Consider the following 12,530-nt stretch of genomic DNA (forward strand, 5'->3'; position numbering starts at 1 on the left):
CCTTTGAGATCTTACTTCCAATAGTACATGGACGTTTTGGCTCACTCATTTTCTCAAAGAGTGTTGGGTCCTGTCAAGAACAAAAGCAGGGCCCGGCCTGGTGGCGCAGTGATTAAGTTTGCATGTAGGGCTTTGGCAGCCCAGGGTTCGCCCGTTTGGATCCAGGATGCACACCTATGCACCACATGTCAAGCCAAGCTGTGGCGGGTGTCCCACATATAAAGTAGAGGAAGATGGACACGAATGTTAGTTCAAGACCAGTGTTTTTCAGCAAAAAGAGGAGGATTGGCAGCAGATGTTAGCTCGGGGCTAATCTTCCTCAAAAAAAAGCAAAAACAGAAAGGAATAAGAAAGCAAAACTTGCATTTGTGGCGTGTGTCCCTCTTAGGAAAGACTACTATTCTGGGAAAGAGGGGGACTTGAGTCCTCAGCATCCTCTGAAGAGAGTGTTTGTTTGCGACAGCAGAAGATGGGTCCCTCCATTCTTGCCCATGTTCTACTGGGCTTTCATTTTTTTTTTTCCCCTTGCTCTTCTTTTCCCAACTCTTCTACACGAATAGTAGCTATTTCATGAGGCTGTGTAATTCTTGTTATGAGCTTACTCAGACTGCTAGCCTCACAGTTTCAAAAAGATAGTTGACTTTTTATAGCGCTAGGTAGCCTCTTAGCATTTCCCCTCAACTAAGAATCTATATGCTTTTCTACTCTATTGATGAAACAGGTTGAGAGGGTCCTTCCATTACTCCCTCTAGTTTCTAGGGTAGGAATCAGCAAAGGAGCAAAGGTCAGCAGTGCCCTAGTGCAGGGAGTGTGGGTTTAAGAGAGTTTAATCGAGCTATTGTGAGACTCTCTCCTGCATCTGGGAACCTGGAATAGTGAGAGTTCTGCCACTGTCTCTGGAAGCAGCTTTTATTCTGAAATGAGATTGAAGGACATATTATAAACGAGTTGCATGAGGTCTGTGGACTTTAGGGTGCTCATGATTGCTATAAACAATTCTCTGTACTCATGTAGTCTGCCTGCTATGCTGGGTTTGCCAAGTCCATATCCTTGATCCTAGATTATCTATAGCAGTGGTACTCAAACTCTGAGCTCTTAGGATCCCTTTCCATTCTTCAAAATTGTTGAGAATCCTGAAGAGCTTTTATATATATAGGCTATATTCATTGATATTTATCACAGTAAAAATTAAAACTGAAAAATATTTAAAATATTTAATCCACTTAAAATAATAAAGATAAATTCATTACATGTTAACATAAATAACAGAATTTTTATTTAAGTAACTATATTTTACAAGGCCAAAAAATGAGAAAAATGGCATTGCTCTACAGTTTTGCAAATGTTTTGAGTGCCTGGCTTAATAGAAAACAGCTGGATTCTCACATCTGTTTTTATATTCAATCTGTTGTTTTGGTCGAAATATATGGAGAAAATCTGGCATTACACAGGTATGCAGTTGAAAAGAAATATATTAATAGCATTTTAGATATTTGTAGGTATTTTTCTTTGAAAATACACCAATACTCAACAAGTAGTAGTTTCTTCCAATGTGGAATTTAACCTATCAATTAAATTTTTGTTCTTTTATATTAAAATCTATTAGTATATCTTGCATTTTGAATGGATCTTTTATCCATGCATGATTTGTAACAGCATTTATTGTTCATTTTGAGTTGGGGAGATGTTCCAAAAGTTGACATTTTTTCAGCATACAATATCAAAAAATCACATTCATTAATATCAGAATTGATCCCATCATAAAGTTTTTAAGTATCAGGGAGCTGTCAAATTCACAGGGGCACCTATAGATTTACCCAAATTCTAATTTTTATGGTAAATCTCAAATGTTATCATTAGCAACAAATACTGTCAGTTGTTTTCCTTGTGATGGCTTTTCTTTATTCATTTTCAAGATAACGTCTGCCCAGTACTGATTCTAAATGATCATAGTTTATCAGTCGTTCTTTTCAAATAAAATGTCATTCCATGACAAAAATGGTGAGTTCAACATGCAAATTATATAATTATTCCAGTGCTTTATTCAGGACGGCCATTTTATTTCAGTATGAGTCACATGTACCTCTCATTTTGTCATTCAGAATATTGCAAGGACATGTACTCATTGTCAAGATTTTATACAGTTTATAATTTTTAATGTTTCATCCAGGGAATTCTTAAATGAAATTGAATATTTTTCCCTGTGAGTGTGTAGCAGTGAAAAATACAAGGATACAATACTTCTGGTATTGTTTGATGCCACTACCTTGATTTGCTAAGGTGACAGAAGGTTTGGCCACCTTTGCTTTTGCACCATTTGTTTGATTTCACAGACCTCTTGAAAGGGCCTCAGAGACCCTCAGGGGTATGCAGACAAAACCTTTAAAACCACTGGTCTATGCTAATTCTCCTAAGGGAAAGTGTTCATAATTAATATCCAGAAAATAAACTAGTCTATCTATAAATAACCAAGAATCATCCATCCATATACTCATAGACAAGAGAAGCATGTTGAAGAGACAACTGACCCAGAAAGTGGGATGGGGGCAATCAAAGCTGAGATGAGCCCTATAAGATAAATAAGGGGAATCCAGGAAAAGACTTCTGGGTGAAGGGGTGGAGGTGCTTGGGAAGGGCATGTAAAGCAGAGAAACCTTACTGTCAAATACGATGACTGAACATAGCATCATGTATTAGTCAGGATAGGCTAGATTATATTCTGGTAACACACACCCAAATCTCCAAAGCTTAACACATCAAAATTTATTTCTCATAGACTATTGCCAGTAGGGCGACTCTCAAAGGCAGCTGGATCTACAATCCAGGCTGCTTTTGTCTTGTGGCTATGCCATGTGAACATGTGGCCTCCACAATCTCCATAGCAGAGGAAGAGAAATAGATCCACTAACAGAACTGAAAATGTATCCACTAATGCTCCTAGACTCCGGGGACTAAATCTTACTATTGCAAATGACAAATAGTTTCTACAGAGGGAACAGTAAAGGGCTCTGTTAGTCAACCAGAATGATGTCTGGTAGGCAGATTCACTGCAGCTTCAGATCAAAAAGGAGTAGTAGAGCTGGAGGGCTCGGATAATAGGCAAGAGCTTCTTTATGGTATAATGATCAGAAGCTCAGTCTGGTATTGGAGAACTAACTTTTTTCTTTAAGTGTGTAGGACAGGGAAAAGGAAACAGGGTTTACGTAGAGAGGAGAAGTCTTTAGAACTACACAAATTTATGTCATAATGCTAAGAGAAAAACAGTTATACAAAACTGCTATGTAGTTTGTCTCAACTGTATAAAATATGCATAAAAAAGACTAAGGAAATGTAGATAATTTCAACAATTTATTCTGATGATATTCTGAATGATGTTTGTTTCCTATGATCTGTCTTATATTTTCCATAATAAGCATGGTTACTTTGTAACCACAGGAAAAAATCAAGCTTTGTTAAAAAAATGCCAATCTCGTGCCATAGTGGTGGCTTACACAGAAGAACTAGAAGGACTTACAACTAGAAGGTACAACTGCGTGCTGGAGCTTTAGGGAGGGAAAAAAAAACATGGGAAGATTGACAGCATATGTTGGCTCAGGGTGAATCATTCCCAGAAAAAAAAAGCCAATCCAGGAGAGCTAATTTTCAATGAAGGAGCCAAGAAGATACAATGAAGAAAGGAAAGTCTCTTTAATAAATGGTATTGGAAAACTGGACAGCTACATGCAAAAGAAGGAAAGTAGACCATTATATTAAACCATACATAAAAATCAACTCAAAATGGATTAAAGATTTGAATGTAAGACCTGAAACTATAAAACTCCTAGAAGAAAACATCTTCAGTACTCTTCGACATAGGTCTTAGCAGTATCTTTTTGAATATCATGTCACCTCAGGCAAGGGAAACAAAAGAAAAATAAACAAATGGGATTACATCAAACTAAAAAGCTTCTGCACAGCAAAAGGAACCATCAACAAAATGAAAAGACAACCTACCAATTGGGAGAAGATATTTGCAAACCATGTATATAATAAAGGGTTAATATCCAAAACATATAAAGAAGTCATACAACTCAGCAACAATAAAACAACTTGATTAAAAAAATGGGTAGATGACCTGAACAAACATTTTTCCAAATAAGATGGACAGGCACATGAAAAGATGTTCAACATCACCAAGAATTAGGAAAATGCAAATCAAAAAAACAAAGAGATATCACCTCACAACAGTCAGAGTGGCTCTTGTTAAAAGGGCAAGAAATAGTACGTGTTGGAGAGGATGTAGCAAAAAGGGAGCCCTCATACACTGCTGATGGGAATGTAAATTGGTGCAGCCACTGTGGAAAACATTACGGAGATTCCTCAAAAAATTAAAAATAGCATTACCATATAATCAAGCTGTTCCACTTCTGGGTATTCATCCAAAGAATATGAAAGCACTAATTAGAGAAGATATATGCACCTCTACGTTCATTGCAGCATTATTCACATTAACCAAGTCTTGGAAACAACATAAGTGCCCACCAATGGACGAATGGATAAAGAACATGTGGTGTATGTACACAATGGAATACTACTCAGCCCTAAAAAGTGAAATCTTGCCATTTGCAACAACATGGATGGACTTTAAGGGTATTATGTAAATGAAATGAGTCAGATGGAGAAAGACAAATACCATATGATTTCACTCACATTTGGAAGATAAACAAACCAATACATAGATACCAAGAACAGATTGGTAGTTTACCAGAGGGGAGGGCTGGTGGGGGGAGGGCAAAAGGGGCAAAGGGCATATTTGTTTGGTGACAGATGGCAACTAGACTTTTGGTGGTGAACATGATGTAATCTATACAGAAATTGAAATATGATGTACACCTGAAATTTATATAATGTTATAAATCAACGGTACCTCAATAAAAAAATTTTAAAAATACCAATCTAAATGATACATTTTTTATAAGTCATAAGTCAGACACTGAGATGAGATATTCATTAATATGGTGAACATACTTTTTCCCCCACCTTAAATTGGGTCATGTAGCTGGATATAAAATTTGACAAGATTGAAAATTTTATATCAAACAATCTTGGAAAAATTTATGGTTACATAACCACAAGGAACTGAAAGGATGTAATTATATTTCTTTAAGCTCAAATGGGAGATGTTAATATGTGATAGATTTATCATAACTCATATTCTTACTCTCCACAAATGTGTTAATGAAATTTATGTTAATCCAAGTTTTATAAACTGAATTATGCTTTAAATTACCAAAATAGCTTTATATTTACATAAATTAATTATTTTAAATTATTTTTATATACTATATATATACATAAATATAATATATTTGCTTAAAAGATAACAAGCCTTTAATTTTTACCTCTGAAATCTGGGGTTTTCTTTTTTTCTTTTGCAAACAGCAGAGAATGCCTATGTTCTATCACTTCTCCCAGCAGAGAGCGCTACAACATAAGTATCATGCTTCACAAAGTATTTTCCATAAATGTCAAACTTGCATAGCTACTTGACAACTCTCACAAATGGGCAAAGTACAGTCCCACTACTAGGCAGGAGAGTAGACAAAAGAAAAACTTCTCTTCCAATCTTTATTTCTGATAAATGAAGAATATAAACAGAGATAATTTGTGCACATTCTTAGCAATTTGTACCAGACATCAAATGGATGGAGACAGCTATCACCTCAGAAGGTAACCATTTTTGTGAGGGTAGCAATATATCTGGGAGGGGTTAAATATCGTTCTGGTAAGAGCATAGGTTAAGTTCCATTTTAAAGGAAAATATCAAGGACATCTTGCAAAGGACAGTATCAAGTTTCATGAGAAATAAAGATGTATTTATTGAGCAATGGATTCTGCTCTAAAAACTACATGATCTAGCAAACTCAAACGCAAGACAGAAGTAATAACTGCCAGATTTTGACCTCTAAACTCCATTTCATATCCCCAGTGGCCTACTTGGCCACTCCAAACAATTCAAGGTCCCATAAACGTAATATGTCCACCACATTTCATCATCTGACTCACATACATGTTCCTCTTCCTCCGTTCATTCCTTTCTTTAGTGGCTTTACTGTTGTTGGAAATTCATTGTCACCTTTAACTTCATCTTCTCTACCATCTTTCCACAAGTCCCAACTCCCAACAGTTTCCTAACTAGTCTCTGAAACTCTTTGGTGATTTACTTGTACATGAAGCATAAGTTGTTTTTTATTTCAATTATTTTATTGAGGTCATATTGGTTTATAACATTGTATAATTTCAGGTGTACATTATTATATATCAGTTTCTGTATAAACTGCATTGTGCTCACCACCAAGGGTATAATTTTTATCTGTCACCATACATATGTACCTTTTTATCCCTTTTGCCTTCCCCTCTGGTAACCACTAATCTGTTCTTTTTATGCCTGTATTTGTTTATCTTCCACACGTGAGTGAAATCATATGGTGTTTCTCTTTCTCTGTCTGACTTATTTTGCTTAAGATAATGCCCTAAAGGTCCATCCATGGTAGCTGCAAACGGGACAATTTTGTCTTTTTTTTTTTTTATGGCTGAATAGAATTCCATTGTATATACGTATATACCACAACTTCTTTATCCATTAATCCATTGATGGGCACTTAGGTTGCTTCCACCTCTTGGCTATTGTGAATAATGCTGCAATGAACATAGGGGTGCATCAATCTCTTTGAATTGTTGATTTCAGGTTCTTTGGATAAATGCCCAGTAGTGGAATAGCTGGGTCATATGGTACTTCGATTTTTAATTTCTTGGGAAATCTCCATACTGTTTTCCATAGTGGCTGCACCAATTTACATTCCCAGCAGTGGTGTATGAGGATTACCTTTTCTCCACATCCTTTCCAAGGTTTGCTACGTTTTGCCTTGTTAATAATAGCCATTATGACTGGTGTAAGGTGATATCTTATTGTAGTTTTGATATTCATTTCCCTAATAATTAGAGATGTTGACATCTTTTCATGTGCCTGTTGGTCATCTGTATTATGTTTTGGAAAAATGTCAGTTCATATCCTCTGCCTATTTTTTGATCAGGTTGTTTGTTTTTTGTTGTTTTTGTTGAGTTGTATGAGCTCTTTATATAGTTTGGACATAAACTACTTGTCAGATAGATGATTTGCAAATATTTTATCGTAGTTCGTGGGTTGTCTTTTCATGTTGTTCATGGTTTCCTTGGCCTTGCAGAAGCTTTTTAGTCTGATGTAGTCCCAACTGTTTATTTTTTCTTTTGTTTCCCTTGCCTGAGTAGACACGTTATTCAAAAAGATGCTGCTGAGACTGTGTCAAAGAGTGCACTCCCGAAGGTTTCTTCTGGGAGTTTTATGGTTTCAGGTCTTACATTCAAGTCTGTAATCCATTTTGAGTTGATTTTAGTGTATGGTGTAAGACAGTGGTCTAGTTTCATTCTTTTACAGTGGCAGTCCAGTTTTCCCAACACCCTTTATTTCTCCATTGTATGTTCTTGGCTCCTTTGTCAAGGATTAGCTGTCCATAGATGTGTGTGTTTATTTCTGGTTTTCAATTCTATTCCATTGATCTGTGTCTGTTTTTGCACTGGTACCATGCTGTTTTGATTACTATAGCTATGAAATATATTTTGAAATCAGGTATTATGATGCTTCCAGCTTTTTTTATTTTCTCTCCAGATTGCTTTGGCTATTCAGGGTCTTTTTTTGGTCGACATAAATTTTAGGATTCTTTGTTCTATTTCCATGAAGAGTGTCATTGGGATACTGATTGGAAATGCATTGACTCTGTACATTGCTTGAGGTAATATGGACATTTTAACTATGGTTATTCTTAAAATCCATTCGCATGGAATATCTTTCCATTTCTTTATGTCTTCTTCAATTTCTTTCAATAATGTCTTATAGTTTTCATTGGAAAAGTTTTTTATCTTCTAGCTTAAATTTATTCCTAGATATTTTATTCTTATTTTGAAATTGTAAATGGGATTATATTCTTGACTTCTCTTTCTACTAGTTTGTTATTAGTATATAGACATGAAACTGATTTTTGTAAGTTGATTTTGTACCCTGCAACTTGGCTATAGTTGTAGATTATTTATAATAGTTTTCTGGTAGATTCTTTAGGATTTTCCATATATAGAATCATATCGTCTGTAAACAGCAAGAGTTTTACTTCTTCCTTTCCAATTTCAATACCTTTTATTTCTTTTTCTTGCCTAATTTCTCTGGCAAAAACCTCCAGTACTATGTCGAATAGGAGTGGCAAGAGTGGGCACCCTTGTCTTCTTCCTGTTTTCAGAGGGGTGCTTTGAGTTTTCCACCATTAAGTATGATGTTGGCTGTGAGTTTGTCATATATGACCTTTATTATGTTGAGGTACTTTCCTTCAACACCCATTTTATTGAGAGTTTTGATCATAAATGGATATTGGATCTTGTCAAATGCTTTCTCTGCATCTATTGAAATGATCATGTGATTCTTACTCCTGATTTTGTTAGTGTCGTGTATCACATTGATTGATTTCCGGATGTTGAACCATCCCTGTGTCCCTGGAATAAATCTCACTTGATCGTAGTGTACGCTTCTTTTAATATATTGCTGTATTCAGTTTGCCAATATTTTGTTGAGGATTTTTGCATATAAGTTCATCAGTGATATTGACTTGTAGTTTTCCTTCTTTATATTGTCCTTATCTGGTTTTGTTATCAGGGTAATATTGACCTCTTAGAATGTGTAAGGAAGCATTCCATCTTCTTCAGTTTTTCGGAATAGTTTGAGAAGGATGGGTACTAAATCTTCTTTGAATGTTTGGTAGAATTCTCCAGAGGAGGCATCTGGTCCTGGACTTTTGTTTCTTGCGATGTTTTTGATTACTGTTTCAACCTTTGTACTTGGGAGTGGTATATTCAGATTCTCTATTTCATATTGATTCAGTTTTGGGAGGTTGCATGAGTCTAGGAATTCATCCATTTCTTCTAAGTTATCGAATTTGTGGGCATATAGTTTTTCATAGTTTTCTCTTATAACCCTTTGTGTTTCTGCAGTATCTGTTGTAATTTCTCCTCTTTCATTTCTAATTTTATTTGAGCCTTCTCTCTTTCTTTCTTGGTGACTCTGGCTAAGGGTTTGTCAATTTTGTTTATCTTCTCAAAGAACTAACTCTTATTTTCATTAATCCTTTCCACTGTTTTTTTAGTCTCCATTTCATTTATTTCTGCTCTGATTTTTATTATTTCCTTCCTTCTGCTGACTTTGTGCTTTGTCTGTTATTTTTCTAACTCTGTTAGGTGCATTTTAAGATTACTTATTTGAGATTTTTCTTGCTGGTTGAGGTGGGCCTGTATTACTATGAATTTCCTTCTTATGACGGCTTTTGCTCCATCCCATAAAAGTTGGTATGTTGTATTTTCATATTCAATTGTCTACAGGAATTTTTAATTTCCCCTTCAATTTTTCAATGATCCAATGATTGTTCAATAGCATGTTGTTTAGCTTCTACATATTTCTGACTTTCCCAGTTTTGTCCTTGTGGTTGATTTCTAGCTTCATAGCATTGTGGTCAGAAAAGATGGATTGGATGATTTCAGTCTTCTTCAGTTGATTGAGGCTTGCCTTGTTACCCAACATATGGCCTCTCTTTGAGAATGTTCCATGGGCACTTGAGAATAATGTATATTCTGCTGGTTTTGGATGGAATGCTCTCTATATATCTATTAAGTCCACCTGGTTAAGTGTTTCATTTAAATCTACTATTTCCTTGTTGACTTTTTGTCTGGATGATCTGTCCCTTGAAGTAAGTGGGGTGTTGAGGTCCCCTACTATTATTGTGTTGCTATTAATTTCTCCCTTTAGGTCTGTTAATAATTGCTTTATGTACTTTGGTGCCCCTGTGTTAAGTGCATATATATTAATAAGTATTATGTCCTCTTGCTGGAATGTCTCTTTTATCATTATATACTGCTCATCTTTGTCTCTTATTGTCTTTTTTAATCTCGAAATCTGCTTTGTTTTATAAAAGTATGGGAACTCCTCCTTTCTTTTGTCGTCCATTAGCTTAGAGTATTGTCTTCCATCCCTTCACTCTAAGCCTATGTTTATCTTTGGAGCTGAGGTGTGTTTCCTGGAGGGAGCATATTGTTGGGTCTTGCTTTTTAATCCATCCAGTTATTCTGGGTCTTTTGATTGGAGTATTCAATCTATTTACATTTAGAGTGAATATTGTCATATGAGGACTTCATGCTGCCATTTTATCTCTTGTTTTCTGGTTGTTCCATGTTTCCACTGTTTCTCTTCCTTTGTGTTTCTGACTGCCATTTCATTTTGGTAGTTTCCTGAGGGAGATTTCTCAGTTTTCTCTCTTTTTGTGAATTGTGGCTCTGCTCTGATTTTTTGTTTAGTGGCTATGATGAGGACTGTATGAAAGCTATTGGAGATGAGATAGTCCATTTTCTTATAGCCCTTATCTATGTTAAACTAAGCTGCCCTCTCCCCTTCTGAGTAATTACTGTTACAAATTGTTCTGTTTTTAATTTTGTGAGTTTGTGGCTAAGCTGAAATGTTTATCATTATTTTTGATGCTTTCTTTCTCTTTCTATTTTAAGTTGTAGTTGAGTCTTTGCCTCCCTGTTCTCATATAGAGCTGCAGGTTTCTGATCATATCTATCTATTTATCTCCTTGCTCAGAGCTTTGTAGACTTCTACCTTTTTGTTGCTGTTGTGAGGGTATCTTTAATTATTTCTTGTAGGGGAGGTCTAGTGGCAATGAACTCCCTCAGCTTTTGTTTACCTGGGAAAGCTTTTATTTCTCCATTGTATCTGAAGGAAAGTTTCACTGGATAGAGTATTCTTGGCTGAAAGTTTTTCTTTCAGTACTTTGAATATTGTGCCATTCTCTCCTAGCCTTTGGGGTTTCTGCCAGGAAATCCACTGAAAGCCTGATAGGGTTTCCTTTGTAGGTTATTTTCTTCTGTTTTGTTGCTCCTAATCTTTTTTCTTTACCATGAAATTTTTCCATTTTTACTATTATATGCCTTGGAAAAGGTCTTTTATCATTGGAGAAGTTGCGTATTCGATTAGCTTCATTTATTTGTAAATCTAAAACCATCCCTAGGTTTGGGAAGCTCTCAGTAGTTATTTCTTTGAATAAGCTCTCTGCTCCTTTCTCCCTCTCTTCTCCCTCTGGAATACCTATAATTCTTATATTGCTTTTCCTAATTAAGTCAGATATTTCTTGAAGAATTCTTTGGGTTTTTTTTAATCTTAGTTCTGCCTCCTCCTCCACCTATAGGATTTCTACATTTTTCTCCTCTAGAAGGCTAATTTTTTCCTCCATAAGATCGGTTCTATTTCTCAATGATTCTAGATTATTTTTTATTTCATTAATTGTGTTTTTCATATCCAGAATTTCTGCTTGATGATTTTTATAGTTTCAGTATCTTTGGTGACCAGATTCATTTTATTGCTGAGCTCCTTGAATTGTTGTTCTGTGTTTTCTTGTAAGTAGTTGAGTTTCCTTATGATGGCTATTTTGAATTCTCTGTCATTTATGTTGTAAATTTCTGTGTCCTCAGTGTTGGTTTCTAGAGAATTGTCATTTTCCTTCTGGTCTGAATTGTTGCTGCAGTTTCTCATGGTGTTTGATGAAGTAATCTTTTATTGGGGCATTTGTGGTATTCTTAGGATGCAGAGTCCCCCTGTTACTGCTAGGGGGAAGCAGGAGCAGTGTTTCTGGCCCCAGCCCATTTGCTGGAAGCTGTGGGGGTATTATGGGTGCTTGCCCCTGCCTGGGGTGCACTCAGGCACTTGTGTGGACTGTCCTTGGCAGGTGGTGCTTCTTCACTGGGAAGTGAACTAGGGCTGCTCCTTGGTGGCACAGGGGCCTTGTAGGCTTCCCTCCCCACCAGGAAAGTGAACCCAAGTGGGCTCAAAGCTGCTGCACCTCTTCCCACAGCTGCCTGGGACACATTCCCTCTTTAGAGGCTCAGTGGCACTATGAGCGATTGAACACACCTGTGAAGCCTTTGCCCGAGCTTGTAGATCTGCTGTGGTCTATGTTTATGGCCCATGGGGCTGTTGTGCTTGGCGGATGGGGCTTCCTCACTGGAATCTGAGCTATGGCTGCTTCCTGGAAGCACAGGGGTGCAATGGGCTACCTTTCCCTGCTGGGAGAGGGAACACGAGTGCAGGTTAAGGGTTGCCACTGCCTTCTATGGCTGCCCCAGTGCATATTCCCCCTTTCAGGGCACTTGAACCAGGTTGAAAGTGTTCATGTGCATGCACAGGGCTACCAGGGGAAAGCAAGTCATGTTCATCTATTTCTGCCACTTCCCAGGGGGCCAGTCCATCCACCCTCAGATGTATAGCTGCATGTATCTCTCAGGTGTCCTGTTGTGCTGTGTGGGCTTCCTCCATTGGTCAGTGAATATCTATTTAGTTGTATTTCAAAAAGGGGAGAGAGAAGGGAACAGCTCACTCCATTATTCTGATGTTACTGTCTTCTCTTGTATTTCTGACTGCCATTTCA

This window comes from Equus caballus, chromosome 3, assembly GCF_041296265.1.
Source record: "Equus caballus isolate H_3958 breed thoroughbred chromosome 3, TB-T2T, whole genome shotgun sequence".
Taxonomy (NCBI): domain Eukaryota; kingdom Metazoa; phylum Chordata; class Mammalia; order Perissodactyla; family Equidae; genus Equus; species Equus caballus.